This window comes from Protopterus annectens, chromosome 9.part0 (genome assembly GCF_019279795.1).
Source record: "Protopterus annectens isolate FY-2018-M chromosome 9.part0, PAN1.0, whole genome shotgun sequence".
Lineage (NCBI taxonomy): Eukaryota > Metazoa > Chordata > Ceratodontiformes > Protopteridae > Protopterus > Protopterus annectens.
This window is the reverse complement of record NC_056743.1, coordinates 1067588605-1067614670: the sequence shown is the minus strand read 5'-3', so window position 1 is coordinate 1067614670 and position 26066 is coordinate 1067588605. Positions and strand designations below refer to the sequence as shown.

General features: G+C 40.2%; 1 protein-coding gene across 5 annotated transcripts in view; it reads right to left on the bottom strand.

The window, feature by feature from the left end:
- LOC122811806 (calcitonin gene-related peptide type 1 receptor-like) overlaps positions 1-26066 on the bottom strand; it is a 1193346-nt gene that overhangs the window by 1030627 nt on the left and 136653 nt on the right. Inside the window, exon 1 of one of the 5 annotated variants that reach the window (XM_044083885.1) lies at positions 3375-3443. The exons of the other annotated variants lie outside the window; for them this stretch is intronic. The gene's annotated coding sequence lies outside the window, so the exon portion shown is untranslated. Of the gene's footprint in view, positions 1-3374; positions 3444-26066 lie in introns of those variants that run through there. 5 annotated transcript variants of the gene reach the window in all.

Below are 26066 nucleotides of genomic sequence, written 5' to 3'. Positions count from 1 at the left end.
CAATTATATCTTTCTATATGAGCCACCAGGGGCAGTGTTAGTGCTTTGCTAGAAATTTCCCATTGCCATTGCCCTTCACGATGGAGGACTGTAATAGGGAAGTGTTGCCATGCAGTACATGGCCTGGGGACTGTTAGGATCCGTCCTAAACCACAGGTAGCTGTGGTCTGGTGAGAGGATTGAAGACAGACACTCAGGCATTAAGGCTTTGAACACTCTCTAATGGCCATGGACTAAAGATTGGGTACTGGCAAGGGCAGAAATTCCTCCATGGCTATTTGGACGATGGCTTCTAGTTGGTTCAGGTTTATGTGAAGGAAGGACTTCCTGCATTCAGGAATTAATGGGCCCAAGATCTCTGGGAGGAGGGATTGACAGTAAGTAGGCACAGAGGGAAAAGCACATAGTAAAACATTTGGATCTTAATGCATCAGGTAATCTGCCTCCAAACTGAAGGCTGCAGGTTTCCACAGATATACTAAGATGTGGTCTCATTTCTAAACTAATTTCTTAAGTAAAAGATTATTTTTTCTGCATGGATATGAGAAGAGATGACTTTTTTTCAGTTTTATAATATCCTGACATTGTTTTAATAAAGGATATTCGGTGATAACCAGTTGGATAACAACCCATAAATACTGTAACCCATCATATTAAGCAGTAATGGTACTTTATAGCCATTATCTCATTTCACAATAAAATGTTACTCTTTCATTATAAACTAACCAACATGCAACAGTATCATCACATTTCCACACACATCTCTCTTGTTGCACCTGCTTTTATTTCCAGTACTCTGAGTACACTCATTACTGTACTTTATAGGTTCATAGGTGTGTACTAGGCTACTGGCCCTGGAGCCTTTACAAGCCTAGCCCATGGGATTACTCTGGCATCGTGCCACCCGACCTAAGTATACAAAAGTCCATTTACTAATATGTTACTATGGAAATACTCTGTGAATTGGTTATATGTCAACAATTCCTGTGTACATCTAGTTTATATCAATTGATTTTACTACATAACTATTTTTTCTGTCTAAACAACAATGAATAATGTTTCTTTATAAAATTATCAATTAGCTTAATTCATTCTTGTGCATAAATCACACTATACACACAACCTGCATGTATCTGTTCATATGCCACTATAAAATAAGTCAGTTTTACACAAAAATTTGGTTACTTCATTAATGATGTTAATTAATTGTTCGCTCAATATTAATGCAACTACCCTTCATTTTCATGTCAGCAGCTACTCTATCAATTCATCTTTGTTTTCCTCTTTTTTTCCTTCTCATCACAATTTTATTTTGTAGCCTTGATAGTTGCTATACAAGTTGAGCTGAATTGCCAATTTGTTTTATTAATTCTAAAACCAAGTTTTCAGTCTGAATAAGAAAACATGAGGAGTCTAAGTGAGAGAGATAAATGCAGGTTTACTTGTTAACAAACAGTGCAGTAAGATGGGTGAGCTGGATGCTTGTGCATTTTAGGTGCATGTGCTTTAACATCAGTCTTCTACAATGACTAGCATTCATACTTTGCCATGATAATATAGAGGTCCACATTAGCATTTTGCATAAGAGGTAGCCAAGGTCTTGTCTAACATGTTGTGATGTTTTTGTAGTGTAGTAGTACTAAGTAAGAGAAAAAAATCTGCACTGTAGTGACATAGAATCACAGATCTCTATAATTTAATGTAATCCAGTGAATACTGCAAGGAAGCAGACCAAGAACACACAGACTACATTGTAGAGCATAGTGACAGGGATTTGGGGATCAGACCTGGGTAAGTATTGTTGCCTTATAGCAAGAAGTTCCCTGGGTCGATTCTTGGCTGGGGTGCCTTCTGTGTCAAGTCTGCATGTCCTCCCTGTGTTTGCATGAGTTTTCTCCTGATGCTCCAGTTTCCTCCCAGATTCTAAAGACATGCAGTAGGGTAGACTGGACACTCTAAACTGATCACAGATATGAGTGCAAATGCGTGTGTGTGTGTGTGTGTGTGTGTGTGTGTGTGGAATAACAATCTCTGCAGGGCTAGCCACCCACTGGTATAAACATTGGCTCTAGATGATGGTCACTCTTGATATGACACCATGACCAATGTGCAAAATTCAGGAAAAAGCGGGGTATGTATGTATGGATGGATGGACTCATGAGTGTAATGAATGCAAGTCCAATAGTACTGCAAATTTACAGTGACAGAAAGTGAAGTGAATGTCCTGTGATAAAGTGGTAGAAATCTGTCAGGAGAATAAAACTGCAGTGGCATGCAGTTACTGAAAAGTTAAATGCAGCTCTCAGTGTAGTGGTAAGTCTGGTACCATTGGTACAGTGTAGCAAAAGGTAGGCTGCGACTACTTTCAGTCAATGGTATTTAATCAGGAAAATTCTCATAAAAGTTACAAGGAGTCAGGGACTAGCTTGACAATACACTGGCAAAAAATGAGAGATGAGCTTAGTTATAATGCACTCACAGAGCATCATTTAATCTAACCTTACTGATTAGAAACTGTGTTTAAATATCATAATACAGCAACCACAAGTCATGGAAAGGTTTTGTAGTACAGTAACAATGATTATGTGATGTTCAGTCTGGTGCAGTGATGATCAGGATCCAGCCTCATTGTGAAAGGGCAGAAAATAAGAAATTAAGCCTGTACTGCTGCAATGCCCTGTAATATATGTGCTTGACTGCAACCACTTGTTTGTACCTTGTTCTGTAGTAGCTGACCTCCTCTACCGAACTGAGACTGATTCTCCAAAAATGAGGAGAGAGTAAGTGTTGTAATGTCTAGACTGTGTTATGTGTATGAGCTACTAGCCTCTGTTTCTCCTTAAACAAAGGTCGTAGGTAGTGAAAATGAGAGAGAAAAAATAAAAAAGACAATATCATGGCACACTTTAGTAACCTGTCCTTGCATCAGCCCAGCAACTTTAACAGAATGGAGTGGTCAGAAAAAGTTATTTAAATTTGCCTTCCTCTTTTTTACACTCTTTTATTCCTCCCTCATAAACCCATGAAGATTCTACAAATAAGACAAATACCCTATGAAATTGCTTAATAGCAAAGGAGGAGGGGCAAGAGAAAGTGAGCGAGCAAGAGAGACACAGCAGGAAAGAGCATAACAGCAGAAACATGATTACAAACATTCTGAAGGTTCATATTCTTCTGTACATAACAATTTCCTAAAGCATTTGCTTGTCTTATCCTTGCTGAAGCAGTCTACAGGACAGTAAATCATTCCTTCATGAAACACCCTTAATACATACCTTGGACTGTACTTATGTGATACATGAGACACACATATTATTACATCATGCTAAAAAATCTCTCTGAAAAATAACTCAAAAGCTGTTTAAATATTTTACCTTTTGTGAGATCACCAAAGAATCCAATGTTGAATGCAGTTGTTCAGAATCGAGTGTAATCTGGTTAGGCAGGAAAAACGTGCCTAAGGCAAGGGGTGGGAATTATAAAGTTGCACCTTTGTTAAAGTGACAACACCTGGTAATAATGTAAGCAAGGTGCTTCATATCTAATCACAAAATAAACTGCCAGATTTTTTAAGGTCTTTCCATGCCAGCATTTATTACAGATTCCACTGACAACAGAAAGCAATATAGAGATTAAAAAATATGTATGGAAAAGATACAGAAATGCCTAGCTACCAAGAGAAAGATCTTGACACTCAACATATCACATCTTTCTTATTACAGTTAGCCTGTATGCCAGAGATGACAGTTGCAAAATGTGTGTGATACTGCTACATTATACAGGCAAATTTTGTTAAGGCGAATGAATAACTTCATGGACACCGCAGAACCCATTTTTACAGGCAACATGGCAACATAAGGATATTTAGCATTATGCTGTACACAGATGGGGATTTGTGGGAGGGTCAGTTCCAAGTCCCTAACACAGCAGTATAGTTTTATTCTTTATTGTACTACCTCTGCTTGCAAAGATCATGCCTTTTGTGATCAGACTCACTCACAATGATCCAGGAACTAAGATGTACAGTTTAGTCAAGAGCTGCTGTTACCACTGTTGGCTTATTTGCTTTACAGTTCTGCTTCTTTTCTATTTTGTAATATTGTCTATGATCTTGTGAACATAAGGTAACTGAAAGGACTGCTTTTGGTAGTTAATTAGGGATAGTGAGTCTGCCAAGTCTGAGTTTCTGTCACACGCATAGTAGTTTCCCTTTCCTCGTGATTGTGTTACTCTACAGTTAAAAATATTAAAATAAGGGTGTGTGGATGAAATGCCACACCCAAGGGTGAAATAAACACTTTTTCTGGTGTATTAACTTTCTCATACATTTGTCTAATTTGTGTATTTCGTAGGTTCATGACTGTGGGTTTCAAAGTTATTTGTTTTCAGTTGTACTTGATTTCTTTATTTGTTGATGTTTGTGGTTTGACATTTGCATTTTATTATGAAATGAATCCCTGATTGCATACTGAAAAACTTTAAACTAGTAACTTAACCTCTTCTGTATTCTTATCATCCCTGAACTGGCAGATCACCTTGTGAATTCTACCTGGTTATTTATTTATCCAATTAAAATTATTTAGCTTTTGTTAACCAACTAAAACTTTATAGTTACAACTGTCTGACTTTTTTCTTTTTATATCCACCAGTTCATGTCCAGTGGCCCCCTTTTTTCATTCAACTGGCCTGTTCTTTCCTTTCTTGGGAACAACAGCCAAGCAGTCTATCACCCCAGCAAAACAACAGGAGAAAGGCCAGAAAATCCAAAAAACCTTTTATAAAAACAATAATCTCTTAGCGCCTCTGCACAACAGCCTTTACAGACTAAAACAGTCACCAGTAAAAAAACATTCTACTTATGTAACAGGATCAATTAAGACATAATTACATCATCAATTAACAACCTAAATAAATTAATTACACATTAACTATAACAATTAAATAAAAACTCTGAATTGTGTCATATTTAAGTATGAAAACTGTCTATATATTAACCTCTTTTTAACATTCATATTCTCAAATGGCCCACAATAAATCTGATCTAATATTGTTGCTTGAAGACCCCTTTCATCTCCATGGTGATAATCACTGAAGTATGCAGCAACAGGACTCCCCATCATAGCTTTTCTGATATCCCTCAGGTGTTCTTGCAACCGTATTTTAAAAGTCCTCTTACTCTCAATATAAAATTTATTACATGGGCATTTAAGGGCATAAATTATTCCTACTAAACTACAGTTAGACCTATTCTTTACCTCATTTTTTCCCCATTAATATCACTAAAACGTTGCACTCTATATCTGCAACTACAACATTTCCCACATGTACTTGTCCCTTTTTGGGGTACACTTCTACCCACAGTTTCTACAGGAGGAATAAACTCCCATGTATAAGCATTTCACTGATATTCCTACCCCTCAAATATACAATACCAGGTGCACTCTCTAATAAATTACAAAAATCTTTATGCCTAACCAGAAAGCCCCAGTAATACTTTAATAAATGTATTACTTCATAACTAAAGGGACTAAAAGTGATTACAAAAATATGTTCTGTATGTTATCACTATTTTCCTGAGCTGTAACTTTTCTATTAGGTTTGGGAGCCCACTTCCTATCACATTAACACTTATAAGATCTTGAATACTTTTGTTCAGATTATTCACATCATATCCTCTTTTAATAAACATATCCATTGTGCACTCTACCTCATGAAAAAATTCCAATTCTTTATTAATTACAAAGTCTCCGTAACCTGAGAAACTCACCATAGGGGAGTGCTGACAGAGTGTTTGGGGGATGGCAACTCTGGTCATTCAAATACTGATTTCCATCAACAAACTTTCTCTGAACTCTAGTGTATATACCAACCCCAACCAAGCCTTCTAACACAACATCCAAAAATGTCACCTTATGGCCCTACATTTAAATCACTAAATTTGAGATTAAATCTATTTTCATGTAAATACTGAACAAAATCATCAACAAATTCATAACCCTCATCACAAAGTAATATTAAATCATCAATTAATCTAAAATATCTAACATATTTCTTAAAAAATTCTGAAACATATATATATATATATATATATATATATATATATACTGAAATTCAAAAAAAAAACATAAATAAATTAGCATACATGGATGTAAAAGATGCCCCCATGGCAGTACCATTTAACTGTTGATACAAATTTCCATTAAACTCAAAATAATTATTGGTTAAACAAAAATAAATCAATTCAATTATATAAACTGAAACCGGGCTTTCACCCCCAAAAAAGGAGAGAGCCTCTAGTCCAAATCTATGCTGTATATTAGTATATAAACTGGCCACGTCAATAGTTATCCAATACATTCCCTTCTTCCATACTATATCTGAAATTTTATTTAAAAAATGGAAAGTAACTTTCACATAGGACTCCAATTTCATAACAAAAGTTAATAAATAACTATGCAAAAACAAACCCATATTATGGGTAAAATAGTTGCACGCAGATATAATTGGAAGTCCAGGGGGATTAGATAAGTCCTTGTGGACTTTTGGTTGTTGTTGTTGTTGTGTCTTTCGGCTTTTCCCGGTTAGGGGTCGCCACAGCGGAACTCTGGTCCGCTAATGATTGGCAGTAGATTTTTACGTGCCGAGTTGACAGCCCTGACACACAACCTTCAAAAAAGTATGCCCATTCACGCATGTCTCCACACAGAAGACACTCTAGCTGAGAATCGAACAGGACAACGTCTTACTGTGAGGCGACAACGCTACCGCAGCACCACCACCTCAGTTAAAAATAAGCCATACTACAAGACTCAATATTAAATTTCTTTTCTATGTCCTCCTTTGAAAAATAACAAACTGTAGCCTTTATATAACAATTCCTTAAATTATTCTTGGGAGGACAAATACTTAATAATATCTACAATATTATAAACATTTGTATAATTTAAATGATATAAACACATATTCAAATACTGAGACACATTCATAACAACTAATTTATTGCCCTTATCAGAGGGTTTAAATATTAATTCCCTCCTATTACGCAAGGTAAGCAAAGCCTTCCACTCATTTTTGGTCAAATTAAAATTTACTTTGTGAATATTGTCCAAAAACTGTTTATATTTCACTTCTACCCCATAATTAAACATAGAAGAAAATTGCTGCATAGCATCATGTCTAAAGGGTGGCATGAAATCACTATTGTACTTAACACTAGTAGTATTTAGGCAGTACACATTAACATCCAATTCTGAGTCACATGAATAAAAACTTTCATCAATATCATAATCAAAATTAACATTTGTGTTCATATTCATTAATACATTAGAAAAATAATATTTTAAATAAATTTCCTTACCAATCTAAAAATTAATAAGATAAAGCCATGGTAAAACAGTTGGTACAAGTTTAAGGCCACAATTCAGTACTGAAAATTCCTCATTAGCAAAATTGTACCCCAACAAATTAATAACATAATTACAACTCAAGTTCCAATTGTCCACATTCACACTAATACCATTTTCCCCTCTTATTGTATTTACTTTGTCCTTCCCCTGAGGTCCCAGCACCTGGGTCATTACCCCTTTGGCATTTTTTAAAGTTATTTAAACGTCCCTCACCTGTGTTATAGTTACAAAAAGTCCTTTGCAACTGTTCTGGTTTCTGTGATACAGGGAGGGGAGGATATCCATCTTCTTCATTTTCCCAGTCCGTAGACATCGCAGTGCCATCAGATGAAGTAAAAGACAAGCCCTGTTTGTGTCCATCTATTTGTTGCTTCTGGAAGCTCATGTGACGACTGGGCTTATTTCTACTGGTCGTTTTCACAAGAGCCTGTTTGTTATTGAAGTCCCAGAGATCTCGCCGTAATTTAACTTTTTTTTTCTACAATGCCTTCCACAAATTCCGCAAGCATTCTTTAATATCAACAAGGAAATTATCCAGGCAACTGGAAACTGATTGTGCAGAAATGGTAGAGCAAACAGAAATGATCTGCTCCTTAATACATTTATGTTTCAAAAGATCCCGTTCTATAAGAAGTTGATCCATTCAATGGAACGACAGTAGGCAGCATCCACCCACCTTGCCTGGAATCTTTGACCTTCCTCATTAGTTAAGTCATGGGGTAGAGGGATACTTGACCGCTCTCAATCCTCAAGGGGTCACATCAAGTTCAACATAACGTTGGAGACTCTGGATGTTAAGAAAAACAGAAGCCTCTTTAAAAACATTTTTTTCCAGTTGTTCTAGAAGTCCTTGTGTCTCCATAGAGACTTTAGAAAGGAAATGCTGACCAATGGAGACAAAGGGGTTACCACCCCTTTGCCTTCTTTCATCCTCTATTTTTTCCAACAATTTAATATATCCATTAATACCAGGATTACCACCAGTCGCTTTGGAATTGATATGCTCGTTTGTATTAACAACAAAGTTATCCATAGATCTCTGGCTAGCATCCATGCTTCCCGAAGTATTCCAAGGGAATGCAAGTCAGGATCACTGGCCATGGGATAAGATACAAAATGACCTCTAAGGATGGGCAAACTGAAAGCAGCAAAATAGGAGAAAGGCCAGAAAATCCAAAAATTTTTTTATTAAAACAATAATCTCTTAGCATCTTGGCACAACAGCCTTTATAGAATAAAATAGTCACCAGTAAAAAACATTCTACTTATATAACAGCAACTAAAACCTGCTAGTTACAACTATGTGACTTTTTTCTTTTCTTTTTATATCCACCAGTTCAAGTCCAGTGGCTCTTTTTTTTTCATTCAGTTGGCCTATTCTTTCGTTTCTTGGGAACAACATCCAGGCACTATCACCCCACTCTGTGGAGCAGATTTTCTCTAGCAAAAAGGCCTAACTAGCCCATTCATTCTCCTAGGGAGGAGATAGCTGAGTAGTAGGAGCAGGCCAGACTGCTGAAGCCAGTGGACTTCACTTCATTTGAAGTTTCAATCCCTACAGTGGCTTACTAAAGTTGCACTAGTGCTACTGAGCATGGGGAATGTATTTGTCTCTGCATGCAGCCTAATCCTCAGCTCTTAGATGGCAAATTTTTCTGCAAGACACACTGCTCCTTCTAGGTACCTTCCAAGAGGTGGACTAGAACCCCTACCCTTCCCTCAACAGGTTGGGTGAGTTGGCAACAGCAGCTAACAGTGGGTCTCCCCCTCTCATCTTCCTCCAGTGCCCATGGCCACTAGCCAATTACAGGTCATCTGGGTCATAGTCAGGGCTACATCTCTCTGCACCTTGGAAGCAGGACACAACTGTCTGTTTTTATGGGTAACTTCATAGGTTTACTCAGCCTAAATGACAAGCTCATAGAACCACAGTATGTGGAAGTAGGATGTGGGATTCAAGCTTGTGTCTACATCATGCTGGCTATTCACTGGTATTTGCCTTGATCTAGTGTGCTATAAAACCAGCTAAACTTGCAAAAAAAAAAAAAAATTAAAAAATAATTTAGTCCACTCATTGCATCATCTCTCAGCATGACTGTTCTGGAGGGATGCCTGCAGGTCTTCATTTCCAACTCAGGTTATAATGCTTTCTTTCAGATAGCTGTGAGATCATATACTGCTATAATAACTGCTCCAGAATCAAGTATTCCTTCAGCTGTCCCTCCCTGATCTGATGGTGTGTTTGCATTATTCAGACCAATCTTCCCTTACTGTCCTTAGACAACTAGACATAAAAGCTCAAAATTATATCTCATGCAACTAAAGTGTTTCCCTCAGATTTCCGTTTATCTGGTATCATCCTTTACAGATTTAATTTTCCCATTTTCTGAACTGCTACCAATGACTGCATTATTTTGGAATGTCTGCATAGATACACAGAATGTTTCTCATATGGAGCTCAGTTAGTGGTGCCTGCCTACTCTGACATAACGTCTGAACTGCTGAACATGACAAGTGTCATCATTAGTGTACATTAGCTTCCCTTTCCCATTTGCGTCCCAATGAGCTTCTTTTCCCAGAAAGTACACAGTGAAGTAGCAAGACAGATAATGTAATGTCACTGCCCACTGTATCAGTAGGCCAGCTTGCATATAGTTTCAGCCTGGCCAATAAAGCAAAACACCTTAGGCTGACATTTGAAGTTATGCAAAGCCTCTGGGCAATTTACTAACCTTATGTGTATAGTCAGCTTATTTACCATTTGCTTTGCTAACATTCAGGTCTCATATTTGAGCTGTTTCCATTTAGACCCATGGCCAGTTTATATGCTGTCACCAATGAAAATAACACATTTAAAAACTAGGAGGAACTTTGCCAGTAGTAGGCTGGTAGCTGTTAATGAACTGTTTCATGCATTCAAGTATAGTTCTCTCTTTTTCACTATTTCTTCCCATGATAGAACCTCCATCTCCCTACTCTGCGACCCTGAACAAGCCACTTACCAGACAATGCTTTCAGATTGTTCCTAAGAAGGGACTCCTGTGTCCAGTGGGCTTAACATGTTAACAAATGAATAAAAAATAAAAATAAAAAAGTGTACTATGCCTTAATCCTTCCAAAGGTAATCATATAATGGAATTCATGAATAAGTTGCAGATAACAGCTATTCAAATGTGCAATGAACTCTTACTGCCTGAACTCCAAGCCATGGTTGTGATTTGTGGATTGGTGTATAGATCTGGATTGCTGGACAAAGTTAAAAATGTACCTGACTAAACCAAATGAAGCTACCTGTATGTTTGGGTGATATGTTCCCATAAGGGGTAAAAATGTCCTGTTCTTTAAGGCTGATGAAAGTATTTTGTTGATCTAAACTGTTCCATATGAAACAGGAAACAGAACATGTAAAAAAAAAAAATCTCTTATTCAATAGGGCAGTTGCAGTATTACTAGCCACCATACCGGCAACTTGAGAGTGGATGAGATTTGGCATTCTTGAGGCCCAGCTGTGGTAAGCTTGTAGTGCATACACAATAAGCGGCTCTTATTTTGAGTTCTGTGGCTACCTGGAGTAAAACTGCTGCTATGAGCACTGAAAGACAAGACAGGATAGCTGAATGTTTCACACACTCAGCGTTATGCATGGTTGTAGGCAGAAATGCATAGTTTGTACTCAAACCTTATTCTACCGCTCTCGCCAACCTGCTGTATTAAAAAAAAGTACTCAACTCTCAAAATGTCACCCATATACACTTCAAAAAAAGGGCACACTGTTTTTAAATGCTGCCAGTAATAACAATTAAAAAGCTAGTATTAAAAGCACATGGGTGGTGGGAGGTTGGCATAATGGTTAAAGTGTTACCTTATAGACACAAGGTGCATGGATTGATTCTGACATGGGTTAATTGGCTAGGCTTATAATAGCCCACATGGGCAGTTAGCCTAGTACTAACCTATGAACATTCACATTATAAGCATGATTTGTATAGCACTATATAGTAGATATTAGTTTATACAGTTCTTGACATTCAGTGCTGATTGATCCATAAAATGTTGAAGAGATGCTCAGAAAAAAAAATGTCCTCACTTAGGTGCACTGAGTATGCTAAGCTACACCCTTGGAGTGATAGACTTTATGAGGCAGTAGAAGGAAATAAACATTCCCCAGGATTCATGAAACTCCATGCAAGAATAAGATTATTCTTGCATGGAATGGTTCGTGTCTGTTTAGAATAGCAGCGCGCCTTGCATATGCATGAAGGCGCGCTGCTGTTTAATCTAAATGGACATGAACCATGAGTGAGCGCAGGGGGCATGTGTCAGCAGTGCCTGCACATGTAACACGCCCCCTTCACTCAGAAAGTGCCGTACGGCACTTTGTGACACAGATGAGTGTCAATGTATATAATATTAGAGCCTGGCTCTAATATTATATACTAAACCAGTGTCTGCAGACACCGAAATGTAAGTAGCTAACATTTCAGTGTCCACAGACACTGAAATAAAAAAACAAAACACAAACACACCTAGAAAGCATCAGCCTTCAAGTGCACCCCCCCCAAATGTATGCAGTCTTGCCCTACATGCATGGAAGCAGTAGGGCAAGAGGAAGGCAATAAAAATCCAAAAAATTTATTTATTTTTTTCATTAAATAAATCTGAAATTTAGGCAATGCGCAGTGTGCCGCTATGCTTAGTATGGCTGAAAATGATAGACAAGTGCTACTGTGATAGAAAACATTATCAATCTGATGTAGCATAGTGGTACTGCCATGGTTTGGCATGTACAACATGCTCAGTTCGAATCCCTCCTCTGCCAGTTTATTTAATAAACTTTTAAGGAATTTGAATGATAGATGTCAATCATATGGCTCACATATAGCACAGTAGGGGTGTGAATATGTAAAATATAAATGTAAAAAAATACTTTACAAATGCAATGTAAAAAAATAGATTGAAGCAATGCTTTGCTCATGTAAGCATTGCTTACTGGCTTTCAGTTGTGCTTATCTGGTTTAAGCATTGTTATATAGATTTGAGTGGAGCTAAGCATAGTTCAGCATACTAAAACCGGCCAATCAAGAAAAAGTGCGGGGAACCTGCCCTATTTAAACTGCACAGGTGGGAATACAGCCATAACCATTTGGGATTGCTCACAGCAGGACCAAAATGTCTGGTGTAGGTGAAGGTGTTTGCTTCCGAGTTCAACGTTGGGGCATCCAGGAGTCCAGGGTCATGGTTGGGCTCCTAGTAAAAAAACATGATGGCAGGCTGCTGCAGGGCCAGTACAAGGGCTTCAAGTACAAAGCGGAGGCCTGGGACCAGCTTGCATGCAATCCCACCAGTACCACTGGCATACCCCGGACTGGTGAGCAGGTACATCACCACCATAATGACCTGAAGCGGAGGAGGGGTGCACTCTTGGACCAGTGGATCCAAGAAGCTCGAGCGCAGGATGTCCCATGTGTCTGTAAGTATGCAGTCTTATGCATCTCTAAGTATGGAAAAAGTTAAACTTGCGACTGTGCAGGTGTGATCCATGTATCATGTCTCCCCATACAGCTGCTGCAGAGAGGTCCCAGAATGTTGAGGCTCATGCCCAGTGACTGGCTCGGCTGCATCGGCATTATGGTGAGTACAGAATACCTCCTAATACTAGCAGTAAAAAACAAAAATATAGTAATGGTAGTACTGCCTGTATCTATAATTGTGCTGTAGAAGTCAGGAATAAATGCCTGTGTCAGGCTGTCAGCATTACAATGGAGCATTTCCAGATGCTGTGTAATACAGATGTCAGTAGCAAACAAGGTACAATATGCAGGAGAGGAATATTAGAATATGTATGAGTGTGTATGAGTGTGTCTGAGTGAACCTGCCAAGAAAGTGCTATGCCAGGGCTACTGTAACACTTAGAAATGAAAAGCATTTCCCCTGTGCAGATCATGCAGGAATAGTAATTGTGGATTTCTGAGTTGTACACAGATATGTATTTCAAAGTTAATGAAGGTGATCCCAAACACTGGTGTGTGTCATCTCACTTGTACCTGAAAAATAGTTATGTGTATGTCCTGCAGAATGCATTAACTGAGATAAATTGATTTAGCACTGCTTGTCTGCATACTTTAGAATGGGCATGTCAAATAATTGAAAAAAGCAACAGTACATATTTCCATCAGAATGTGTTTTACTTGTTTGTCTGCCAGCATTGTCCTGTGTTAACCTTTCAATTTCAGTTGTATTGTAGCTGTGAATGTACTGAAAAAATGTATAAGGCTAACATGTGCAGACTTAAAACCTACACTATGTACTCAAGAATCTAAATTGCAGTATGTAGGAAAAGAAAAACACTGTTACACTGTTAAAGCTGCAGAGGAACTGTAAAACAACACAAAATGAAATCTTCAGCGAAGCACCATGGCTTAACTAGGAAATACTTTGAGACCAACAGTTGCATTGAAAAACACCTATTACAGAAAGGGATAACACATGGTTAATTACAAATCCCCCCTTCACCAGACTGCGCCATTATTAAGAAATATGGGGGGGGGGGCTACCAGTAAACATGATCGTGCTTTGCTGAAGATTTCATTTTGTGTTTTAAATTGCAGTATGTAGTTGTAAAACTGTCAAATGTGCAATCCAGCTAATGTGCAGATGTTTCTCAAAGAGTGACACCAATGCCTGTTGTGTATGCATAATTTGTACTGAAAATGGGAAACATAATGCAACATGTGCTATTAAAAGTACTGTGCACAAAAATATGTGCTAGATAGAAATGTCACAAACAACGTACACCTCCCCAGTAACTCAGTCTGATAAGAAGTAGGCTGTAGTTCAATTTTGCACACACACCACGGTTCGAATGCAGGGACCATCACTAACATGTCAGTCTGGTTCTATGGTTGTAAACTGCAATCTGAATAGAAAAAGTAATGTACTGCAACACATACATTTTCCACACAGGGTACACAGGTAAAGAAATCTGAATAGAAATACTAGTATGATGTGTATAACTATGAAAGGTGTGCAATTGCTGTGTTGATCAGCCCCAGTCCTACAAATAGATGCAAGCTAGACATCCACACTCTGCAGTCTGGCCCAGACAATCCTCTCAAGTGTCACGCTGTCACGGATAGTTTCTTCAGTTGCAAAGAAACCTGCACACAGAGAATGTCACAGTAGATGTATGTCAAAAGCACAACACACACTCCAGGGCATGTAATTAATATGTGAATCTGAAATATGTGTAGAAACAGCAATGTAATGTGCACGCAGTTCATCTGCACAGGACCCACAGGTAAAGAAATTGGTATAGAAATAAGGGTACAGTTGCTCTGTTGATATCTATAGCTGTTGGTGTGCTGTAGCAGCCCATGGCTCAGGTAGAGTGTAAGTGTGGTCAGAATGTAGAGTAGTGAATAGAAGTGTATTGACAAATATACTTGATAGCAGTTGTCAATTGAATCTGTTCCCTTCCCCCACCACTCAGCTGATCCAACCATCACACTGAAACCAACATGGGTATGATCCTAAACAAACCTCTACTGTTGGAACCGTTGTTCTATTTGGTTTATCATTGTTTAAACTGTGTGCATACTAATATTCCCTGTTGAATAATCATTGGTATTGCCTGCCTGACATACCACTAACTGGCATGCTGTTGCAACTCTGAATGCCATTCCATATATGCATGGGCTCTGTTTGCTGTGGCACTGTTATAATTGAACTGTTTTGGGTAAATGGGAATATCCGTGCATGCTATTTTGACTAATGTTGTAATGTGTTGTGCATGTCTAACCAATATTCATTGTTAATTTCCACACCATAGCACATATGGGAAGGCAGATCCCAGCAGGTCCTCTTCTCCCACCCCACCTGGCCAAGGCACTGGATCCCAGCACATCTGGGACCGAACCCAGACCTCCCTCATCTGCTGGTCCTGCAACACCCTTGGGTGGAATCACTGCAGAGGACGGGGCTCTCCCCCTTCAAGTGAGCACAGTGACGATGTTGTCACCCAGGACGAGGTCTGTGGCATGGTGTGCAGTGTCTTCCAGATGGAACTGGATGATCGTCTGCACTAGCTGGATGACAGGCAAGCACAGCTAGAGGGGGAGGCAGCCCCTCCAGCCCAGCCCCCAGCACAGCCACCTTCAGGGCTGTGAAGGAGTAGTGGTGACTGCCATCGGGTGGGGACATCAGTGCCACTACTACCATCTGGGGGACTCATGAGCCTCCGATTCCCAACCACCCTCCCTATCAAGGTGTTTACTCCCCCATGTGTCATGTACCGCCCCTGTCTGCTCTCTTGTCTGTCTTGTCTGTGTGCAAATGCAACCTCTCCTACCAAACCTCCCTCACCACACTTACCTATAACATCCCACTCTCACCTTAAAAAAAAAGGCATCTGTCCCAAAAAAAAATAATTATTGGTTAATATTAGTTTCAAAAGCCTGGTGATTAGCCCAGTGTCATCTCCGGATGCTCCCTTGTCTAGTAGAAATTTTGTTACCCACTCAATCCCAATGTCCTGTGGGATCACCGTATACAAATCCTTGACATCTATTGTCAAGAAATTATACTCCTGGTTAAAATCCAAGTTGTTTAATGTTTATAAAAAATTCCAAGAGTCCTTACATATTTGACCCTCTAGTTCAAGAGATTTTTCAATTTAGAATCCACCAATTTGGAACAAGCATAAGTGATGGAATTTCTCCCATCAATTATGGGTCTAAAAGGGGGGGTCATCCACAATTTTATGTATTTTAGGGATCCCAAACAACAAGGGTGTAACAGGTGCTGTCATGTTTAGATAGTTGAAGGTGTCTGTGTCTATGTATCCTTCCCTTTGCTTCATTAATAGCAAGTTTAATCCGTTGGTAGGCCCCATTCATTTAATTTAATGATACTTGGTTATAAGCCTCACTCCCAAGTATCCCTTTTATTTTCCTCTTATAGTCAGCCTGGTGCATGAAAAACATAGAGACTAATCCTTCCTTTACAACTGGTAATATTAAATACACATTGAAGGGGAAATATGACTAACACAAAAGGTGCTATTTACTTAGCGAGGTGCCAACAATGTAGTTCTTTCTACATAGAAAAGACAGAACAGCAATTTAAGCAGAGAATATATGAGCACCAATATAGCATTAGCAGGCAGGATAAATCAGATGCCTTGGCGAAGCATGTTTTAGAACAGCCCAACCATGTCTTTCATTACGTGATTATTGAAAAAGTTGAACTTAACCCCAGAGGGGGTCCTTGGGCATTAATTTTTGAGGAGAGGGAGTTGCTTTGACAATTAAAAACTAATGCATGCTCCTTCCCTGGGTTGAATGATTCTTGTTCTGTCAAGTGTATTTTAAAACTAAAATCTTTAGTGTGGAAAATTTTAAGCATTTTGGGACATGCTAAATGGCAGTTTATATGTTTATATATATATATATATATATATATATATATATATATATATATATATATATATATATATATTTTTTAGATTATGTGCTTACCATGTAACAAACAGAGTAAATTTAGGGTTAAATCTGGGGCTTTTTAACATAAAAATGGGAGGGTGAATGATGCCAGTAATTTTGTATTATTTAAAAACTTTGTATGTTCTTGCTTTTAATTGTCTGAAGAAGTTCCTTCATTGTAAGCAGACGAAAGTGCTCACAATAAATTTTAGTGTGGTTCCAGTACTGGAATTGCAGTTTACTTTTGGACCACTACTTAACAAACTCTTACTGCATGACATCTGGACCAAGCCTGGTATATAGTTGGAGGACAGAGGGTGGAACACAGGGCCATATTTGCAATATTGCTGTTATACACTGTGAAAGTTGCTGGTGTTACAGGATTGCTTGCAACATACCCTTACTCAGGAATATGAAGACAGAAACACAAATGGATGTTTCCATGTACTGATAGCACTCAGCAGAGAGAATGCCACTGATATGTCAGAGACAAGAACTGTGTGGTGAACAGACAAAACAGCCAGTCCTCTGGCCATCATGTGGATAGGCCCACAGTTGATAGCTATGCAAGCAGACTGCATTCTATGCAAAATTAGCATGTACACACAAACCCTGTAAAACTAGCAGTATTCAATGCATCTAACAGCAATACTCAAACCGTCCGTAGGTCTGGAACCTTATACAAACATGTAGTCAGCCTGTGTCTGCAAGTCCTGTTGTTAGAGGTATTGCTAACTGCTGTCTGTAACACTGCTGCCCACACACAGGAAGGATGTTATCCATACAGGAAAGATAAAGGGACAATGCCCACATGATGTAGTCATTTATAGTAGTGGGTTGCCATGAGATTTATAACTGGAAGTACTGCACAGCTGGCTGCATGAAATTAGCAAGTGGTGAACACCGACTGGTACACAGGCCATCACCTGATCATGAGCATCACCTACAAAATTCATGTTGCAACCTATTCAAACCAGCTCAATCCCTGTAGTGGAGAGAGAGAGAGAGAGAAATACTACAAATTAAACCAAAAAAAAAAAAATAAATAAAACAAGGGACATATACACGTGTACATAGAAGAGAGCACAATACTAAAACAGGTATGTGAAACATGTATGCATGTAACTGAATGTAGTACTTGGTCTGTAATAATGGGATAGATGATGTGGAAAGATTTATATGTGTCATCAATACTTCTTGCTGTAATGATGTCCTGCTGAACAACTGCTATGGACATAGCATCTGGCCCTGTGGGCAGTGGGCTATACCTGTCAACTGTGCAAATCTGCACAGAATGACAAGATGTAAGCCATCATAGTATGTGTTCTGTACCTCAAGACATGTATAGTAGTGTGGCAAATAGCTGAAGGTGGAAGTAATGAAGTCATGATAGGCACTTGACTTTCAGACCCCACCAGTAATGTCATGTTAACGTGAAATGTATCATGCACAAAATTGATATGTTTGTAATAGGCTTACCCACAATCTGTCCCTATATATACCTCCCTAATGTTAGGCTGTGTCTACATGTGACACTCTTCTGTTTTGTAGCAAGGCAGGACAGTGCAGCTATGGAGGAAGGAGTTTTAGAGAGTGTGGACCTGATGTCTGAATGCACTCCACATATATATATATATATATATATATATATATATATATATATATATATATATATATATATGTGTGTATATACATATATATATATATATATATATATATATATATATATATATATATATATATATATATATATATATATATATGTGTGTGTGTGTGTGTGTGTGTGTGTGTATATATATATATATATATATATATATATATATGTATATGAAAAAGATATGTATATATATATATATATATATATATATATATATATATATATATATATATATATATATATATATATATATATTCATTTTCCCTACTGTTGAATGACTGTGCTGCACGATATGTTTGAGAAAACATCACACATATCTATACACACACTCACACACACACACACACACACACACACACACACACACACATATATATATATATATATATATATATATATATATATATATACACAGCTGTAAGGGATTGCGAAATGGACAGTTATGTCTGGTGTGAAATTTATGTTGGGAGCACATTGCCCTTTGTTTGTGAAGGTGAGAGTGGGTATTCGGGAAGGTTTACCTTTACAACTCTGAATCACGGTGGTGCGATTGCTCATATGAGCAAATCGTAACCACGAAAATCAAAACAGTGACAGTTTTACATGTTCGAAAATCAGCAAATCGAAAAGCAGATTTGCTGATTTTCAAACATAAATGTTGAAAAACAAATGTAATGAAGTGTAAAGAAGGGGAGCAAGCCCACTTGCACCCCCATGAGGGGGGGCTGCACCCCCCTACTTTAATATTATAACTCCAGGATCGCACTACAGTGGAGAACGGGACCATTTTCCATTCCCCAACTTGCTGTTTGCCTTTGTGCAGTATGCACACATGAAGGTAAACCTTTGGGGAAGGAAAATAGGGATATTTGGGGAGGTAGGTTGTGTTTGACGACAGACAGCATACAGGGGCAGTATATGACACTTGGTGAGGAAACACCTTGGATGGAGAGGGGTGTTTTGTAAAGTGGATGCCCATTAGCCCCCAAATGGAAACAGTGGGACCAAGGTCCCCACCCATGGGTAGTCATCACTGCACCTTCACAGCCCTGAAGGTGGCTGAGCTGGGGGCTGAGTAGGAGGAACATGTGGCTCCTGTAATTGTGTATTGAGGGCCTCAGGGTGGTGTAGCAGATGCCCCAATTCTCTGTGGAGCTCCCTGTACACCAGACCCTGGACCTGACCTCAGGTGACAGGATCCTGTCTGTGTGTGCTCCTGCGGGGGCAAGCACCATTCCCTGAGGTGGTTCCATGTGACGTTAGTGCAGGACCAGCAGATGATGAGGTCTTGGGGTGGGTCCCAGATGTGTTGTTGGCCTGGTAACATAGCCAGATGAGGTTGGAGAGGTGGTTTTGCTGGGAACAGCCTTCCCAAACATGCTATCGCGTTGCAGTTTTAGAACATATGCGGGTAGTAATAGTCCACACAATCCAGGATTAGTTATAACAGCATGCATAGATATCCCCATTAACACAAAACTCCAGATTTGGAGCAGTCATATAGCAAACAGAACACATGCATATATGGAACCATAGTGGCCCTTACAATGGCATGCATGTGGCGTTGTTCGCAACAGGCCACCAATGATAGCGTTTCAACATGGAACATGACTAGAAACACATTTCAATATTTCTTGTACAATACGATATATATCCCAACAGTAGGTTTGGTACAAATATACCCATTGAGTTGTGTGTTCAGATTATTGTTGCAGGTATGGTTGGGGGGGAGACAGAGATGTCAATTAACAACTATTATATCCTTGCAGTATGAGGTCCTCAGACATTTTTCTCCTCTATGTCTTTCATGTACCATGTCTAGAGAGCGCCTTCCAGTGTATTCCCACCAGGAAAATTATGTTATCATTAACTACCTGGTGCAGCACCACCAAACCCTCTTTGGCCATACAGCACATAGGTTAGTACTAGGCTAACTGCGCTTGCGAGCCATTTTAAGCCTAGTTTAAAGGGGCATTTTCCTCACACACACTTGCCAATTGCAGGATTCAAACCCCCATCTGACTATGTTAAGACACTCGAGACGGACACATTAGCAGAGTGTGCCATGATCTGCAGGAGAGGACTGCCCTGTGGAACGAGCTTGTCCACAGGGTAAATGATGTCAGCCTGCATAACCGCAGTTATGAGCAGGTCCAATATTGCTGCACTGACCTTATCCGCCACACCTGTCAGCGTGCTGCTGCAGTTAGGAGAGACCAACTAGCCACAGGTGTGGCTCATGCCATCCAGCCCTCCCTGACATATGCTGAGGAGCTCCTCACCAGCCTTGGGGCACCTGCCCACCAGCAGAGCCAAGAACCAGCTGATAGCATTGTGGAGGTGGGTGCTACCCACACAATGGATGAGGAGTGTGCAGGTAAGGCCACAGGGCACATCAGCAGACCACTGTTGCTTATCCATCTGCATCTGTAAAGTTTTGTCATGCATATGTCAGAAAAAATGTATATAGTCTGTTTCTGCAGTGTAGTAATGAACAGATGTGCATAAGCTGTAGTATTGTGGGTTTGTACTGTTGTACTGAAATGCTGCTCCCACCCTGTACCAATGCCGCAGTTGTGGCTACGGACATCACATCTCTCACACAACTATGTAGGTCCCTCTGATATACCTCTGGGGCAGCAGCCTGTAGCTGGTGAGTATGGTGTTTTTTGTTCAGGTTTGACAATACACCGGCCATGTTATGGCCATGGTATTTGCCATGCACACATTTAACACACCTACCCATAATACATGCTGTACATGTTCACCTATTATTGCTGTTAACTGCACTGCAACACAGTGGCCACCATGGTGGCGTATCTGAAGGGTATGTAAGAGTCCTGCAATATAATTAACAACTTGTCATTGCAAGATGTGTGCATAGAGATGAATATAATGGTGGGACAAATGGCCTACAGTAGGAACATGTCTGAAACATTGCCCTTATACAGTGGCTACAACAGTGTCTATATTACTATTACAATGGCAGCTGTTACAGATCTACACAACTGCATATCATAATACCACATTCTACAACCTGTAATGTGATCCTAACATGAGCAATGAATGTGTAATCTGGAATCCTATGTTAGGATTGCAAATATGGGGAATACATACCTTAACAAACACTGGATGCATATGTGTGCACACACTCCAAATAACATATTGTAGAAGCAGCTTTTGAGGTACTGACAGCATTCACTCTTCATGAGTATGCACCTTCCATCAAGTACAGATCCTCAGTGTCACACCAAGAAATGGTCTGCTGTCCAAGACGTATGTATATGACATTTGCCCATTCACCTGCAACAGAGGCAGCTGTGGCTTGCACACATCTTGCGAACCATGGAATGGATCCCATATCCAAGAGGTAGCACTCAGGAGTGCTACCTGTTGGATATGGGATCCAAGAGGTAGCACTCAGGAGTGGGAGATGTAGCCTTACCTCACCATTGCATATACCATTGCAAACAGTGCAGACAGTCATGTATGTGACGTGGAAGTATGGGACAACATTAATGTAGAAAATAAACAGATGGCCATCCAAGACAGATGATGACACATGTTGCAAACTGGTCATGGAGGCTGCCTAGAAACATGCAGCAACACTGAGGGAGTTGCAGGAATTTCTAGCAAATACCGGCTATGCAGTTCCTGTGTCGACAATTGCCTGGACTCTGCATAAGTGTGGCCTGTGGGTTAGGGTAATCAGATGGGAAAGTTGTTCCACAGGAAACATCATTCAGGGCTCTCTACAGGTAGCATATGCATAACATCAAAAGTCTTCCAAAGGCATGTGTTGCAATGCGATATGGTGTACCAAGACCAAGCCCGAAACCTACATACAGTATTAATAAATATACATGTGCTGCACAAGCAACACCTCACTTCACCTCAGGCCCACCATTCCCATCTATACTTTGCTGGTGACAGTGTACACCTGTATGTTTGCCCTTCATTAGCAGGAACTAGGCCGGTACACATAGTGTTCTGAATTTGGGACACTGCAAAATGACACTCATGTGTGGCCCATAGTTGTCAAGCATCTGCAAAAAGGCTGAGGATGGGGAGGGGTGTCATCCTGAAACACAACAGTGAACTGAAGCAGTCATCCAAAGCTTGCTAAGAATGGCTGTATCTGCACACAGTCAAGGTCATGAATTGTGGCAGACATAACACTGACTCCACAGTAATAGTGAAGTCACTGTGTGACCTCCAAGGACTGTGCACATGAGTTGACCTTGCAAGCCTAGCAGAGTTGGGGGAGATTTGTAGGGCGGAGTGACCAAATACTGGCAAGTGCAGATGGGCCATGCTAGTATACCCCATCCAAGAATAGTGACTGCTGTAGTACACTTAACAGTTGATGCAGCAAACCATCATGTTAAGGGTGTGATCACTTATGCACCCACATATTGTATGCATCTCAATCTGCATCTGCACAGCTAACACATTTGTTTGATACTTCATTTGATTTCACATGTCATATGTCACATATCAGGTTTGTGTAATGTTAACATATGCAGTATTGTGGCCCCATGGCTTATCAGGGAAGAGGGTGCCATGTCAATAAGCAAACATAACTGACACACATATACACATTCAGCAATGGTATGTACACCCATGAGGTATGGTGCACAGCACATGTCAGGGTGCTGAGCAGGTGCACAGCAATACTGTGTACATGGGTGCATTGTGTTCCAGGGGAAGGGGCATCACCTACTAACACAACTCATGCATCATAGAGATGTATAATGTTGGTAACAAAGATTGACTTTAGCTGCAGTGCATGCTGTTGAGTGCCATATGTCATGCATGTTGACAGTTGGGTAATGAGAAGTCTGTGTGTAATATCTTTGTGCAACCTCACCTGTAAGTGTGTGTGTGTGTGTGTGTGTGTGTGTGTGTGTGTGTGTGTGTGTGTGTGTGTGTGTATACAGTTAAGCAATGATGTACATGTCTTAAAGTGAGATTCTTGTTTTCTCCTCACAGGTGGCGAGGTAGGTCAGGGTCTCTCTTTCAGGCAAACTGATGTTAGTGTCTATACAGACTCTGACAATGATGATAGGTATGGTGAGGCACAGGCAGGGTTGTCAGCGGCTGAAGCTGTGCCATTGGTTGTCATACCACTGTTAACCACCCCATCCCCACACACAGTCACATTGCCTATACATACCCCAACACCAGTGGCCATAGATGAGGGACAGTTGTCGGGTGGTGGCATGGGACAGGACAGTGTGGTGACTATGGCAAGTGTGTCGGGACACAGCAGCCATAGCCGGATGATCGGCAAGGTACCACACAGGCAGATGTACAGGGGTGCTCTTAGGAGGGCTGCTGGTTATCATGCCCCTGGCAGAAGTGCCACAGCAGGTGTAACCATCTTTCAGGCCATCATGGAGGCACAGGCATGTATGGAACGTTATAACAGACAGGGTCTGAAGCTCCAGAGGCTACTCATTCTGCTGTTATTGACAACATCCATGATCTTGCAGGTGCTCCCCTTTATTTTGCAGAGGTCCTAGATAGATGGTTGGGTGAGATGGTGGGAATACTCAACCGTGGAATGTCTGTGCTTGAGCATATGGTGGGAGTAGGGTAACAGCCACATGGACGTAGGTCAGCAACACCAACAGGTGGAGGTCTACGTGGACATGCAACAAGTCAGAGCCACTCCTGTAGTGGCAGTACCAGCACCAGCACTGCAGGGGGGTGCTGTCCACACCACAACAAAGAAGGCCATATGCATGTGGCCCTGGCCTGTCCCAAGAGGGACCGAGATCCAGCAGACATTTGTCATCATCAGGGGAGAGTACCATATCTGGCTTTGTACCTGGTTGTGCTAGTGGAACTCCTGGCAGGCACAGTTCTCGTGTCCATGGCCGGAGATGGTGAACTGCACACCCTGCCATGTACGGTCCTGCAGCTGTCCAACAAACCCCTGTATAGGCAGCCACATGGCAGACCTGTGTGCATGCATATATATATATATATATATATATATATATATATATATATATATATATATATATATATATATATACACTCACACACACACACACACACACGCACACAGAGGCTTTGGTGTTGATGCAATACCCAGAGAATACTGTACACATGGATGTATGTATTTTTGCAGTGAACCCATTTTAGCCTATGTAATTCCACCAAGACAAAGTAGGCACAACATCACATCAGTAAATAATCAGTCTGGTAGTTTAATGTCATTGATGATGGTACTGGCAGGGTATATATCCCCTTCCCCAATGTAGTGCAATCCTCGACTTGGTAAACATAGGTGTGCTGGTATGAGTGGCACAGCCCTATCCTTTGGAGGGTGTGGGGTGGTGTAGAACTGCAGATAGTGTGATTGACAACTACTGAACCTATTAACATAAACTGTACAGTATTACAGTCAAGTGGGGGGATACACACAACAATAACCCCAATGATGGTGGCTGTGTCCACAAGATCCACATCCAACTATATATACCAACCCCAGTATTACTGTACAGCTATACAGTGGGGAAGAGGGCATTTACACATTTGCTACTAGTTTTGATGGAATGCATTTCCACAAGATGATACCTTTGAAATGTTAGCATTTGCCAGTCAGTTCTTGGACAGATGACCTCATGGGACATGTATTTTCTGCAAAATGAAGTAGATCTCTTCACATACACACACACTTTTACTTAGCAACACTGAGAGTAGAACCCCTACCTAGGTACTTATTGCTACTAATGTGTGTGGACTTAATTGCACACACCACACAGCTTTTAGGATGAGGTGTGTCCCAGGTTTCTTGTTAAATGAAGAATATCACCACGTCATATACAGCATGGTAATGAGAGATGTACTGGTTGTTTATGAACAATAAATAGATTGACATACTGTCATATACACATTGACAAACACATAACAGGCATGGACACATCTGCGAGACCTGGGTTTATCAGTGCTAACTACCTTGTCAGTGAGTCCATTCTGGTACAGATAATTTGCACACAGCACATACATGATTGGGCTGGATAGTGTAATCAGTTACCTGTATGGTTAATGATGACAGTGGTCCCCATACAGTGGACCTTGAGACATGTACTGGGGGTACCATGGTGTAAAGACAGTATACCCAGCACCCACACCCCACATTACTAGAGTTTACTCACTGAAACCCATGATAATACTCTGCATACCCACAATCACACACTGACCAGGACTGCAATACAACCCCTTGTCTCTCAAGTGTGCTACTACAGGGTTATGCATCTGTTACACATGCCACAGAGATAGTAGGGTGATGCTTTGCCATGGCTCTCCTACTGTTTACAACATCACTATCCCTTATACTGTATGGCAAGGTGTATTTTTATTTGGAAAATGTAGCCTCAGAATGCTGTATCCTACAAATTTACACACTTGCACACATACACACACTTGCCAGGACTCAGAGGGTAACCCATGCCTATCTATCCATTTGTACAACAGTGTTGTGCTAGTACTGCAAGCTCCAGGTAGCCCATA